The sequence below is a fragment of the Octopus bimaculoides genome, chromosome 9, assembly GCF_001194135.2.
Source record: "Octopus bimaculoides isolate UCB-OBI-ISO-001 chromosome 9, ASM119413v2, whole genome shotgun sequence".
In the NCBI taxonomy this organism is placed as follows: Eukaryota; Metazoa; Mollusca; class Cephalopoda; order Octopoda; family Octopodidae; genus Octopus; species Octopus bimaculoides.
In genome coordinates this window covers 51495709-51497829 of record NC_068989.1, presented here as the reverse complement: position 1 = coordinate 51497829, position 2121 = coordinate 51495709, and positions in this window count along the sequence as shown.

Below are 2121 nucleotides of genomic sequence, written 5' to 3'. Positions count from 1 at the left end.
CATATATACGTACAGGTATGTGCATACCGACATCCACCTGTATGTATAGGTGCATATCTGGGTACAGGACATTGCAAACAAACGTAGACGAGAACACACGAGCCACATAGAGAACATTCTACTTCATCAGCTACCCAAGTTTTAACACCGGCGTTTCGACGAGCTTCGGGCAGGACGCAACGTTAAAACGGCTCGTCCCATGGATCGCAGATTAAATCTGTATACGCAAATTAAATCTAGCCATGGAGGAATGTAGTGGCGGACAAAAAACAAGACAGGAAAACAAACAGAAAAGGCTTTACGGCCAGACGAGAAAAATTATATATATATATATATAGGCAGTGGCCCAATACCCCAAAATTTATACGACTTGTTGACTCACTTACATAAATTTTCACAAAGATATACTGGTAATCTTTCTTCATAAATTACACGTTAGTTTCACATCTGGCAGACATTGTTACCAGCTTTGCATCTGGTCATGTGAAATGTAGAATTTCGATTGCTTACTCAATGTTTTCAAAATGTAAGGAAATTGTTTTATAAACTCATTTGAAATGAAGCTTGTTTTCATCTTCCAGAATTCTCAGAGTAGATATATATATTTCATTATATCGACACCATCGCTTTTTCTTTACTGCCGTATATTCTTGAAAAAATAAAGCAATATTTTGTTACTCATAATATTAAGTATGATAGAAACCATTTTATATGAAGAGAAATATTTAAATGTGATACAAAGTGAGAATTGTGATATATTTGACTTTCTAGTGACTCCCTAATGTCTTTCTGTATATCGCGGTAGTGAAATAACCCAATATTTGAATTTATCGCTAAAAATGTGTTAGCAATATACGAAATTGCAAGTATGCTCAATAAAATTCAACACAACCTGCATAAAGCAATTCATTTTGTCGTAGGCATAAATATTTAGTCTTAAAGATTTTGGGATTCATTGAATGAAAATTACATTATGGTTGAGAAATAGGACTGCATTTTTCTACGAATATATAGGTTTCGTTAACACGTGGTCGTAATCAAATTTACTGATAGATAACAATGAAAGTATATAGTGGTGTTGTTAGTTAAGGCATTTGAAGGCGTTGGAAGTAAATTACTGATATAACTGAAATGTGAATACAGTTAAGGCTCAATATTCTAAATTTAGTTCTCAATCGTAATGAACTAAAATATTGTTTAAAATTAGAAAATTCTCCAAGGCTAATTTCATTTCAAGGGTTTCCATTCTACTGCCTGTCCTCAGTTCAGTAACAAATAAGTATGACATTGGGTTTTATGAATGAATCAGTGGTATAAAATTATATAGCATTCCACATATTTTTCATGATGGCGTAAATCCTCGTTATTGTGGGAATTCTCGATCTACTCACCATACACAAACACACACACAGACACACACAGACACACACAGGCACACACACACACACACACACAGAGGCACACACACGCACACACATACATACACACACACACTCACACACACACACACACACACACACACATTTCCAGAGTTGCTACTTTTAGTGCATATACAAATTCATTTAATTATACTCATAATCACGTACGCTTTCATGCATAGATAAAGAACCAATGTACGTGTTTCAGATATGTACTTATCAGTATGTGGCAGAGATATTCTTGTCGAAATATTTTAATCTGCAGGTGTGTAGCTGCATAACCACCAAGAAAAATACTTATGCATATGTGTACAGTAGGAGATTCATTCACACACATTCACGCGCGCGTGCACGCAGGCACACATGTATCTGTATCCGTACGTGGGGGGAATGCCCTAGTAGTTGAAATGTTGCGTTTAAGTTAATCGTGGTATCAATTCCTGGAAAGGGTGGAGCGATGCATCTTTATAAAAAACACTTAATCTTACGTCGACGTTTGAGCACTTCAATACATGAGCACATGAGGTGTGTTACACCGTGCACTGTTCAATCAACGTTGACTTGATGGTGGGAGTGTTCTAAGGCATATTACATGTATATTAAATTATTATATAAAATATCCATTGGCAATATGAAATAATACAAAATATATATGTGCATATATATATATATATATATATATATATATATATATATATATATA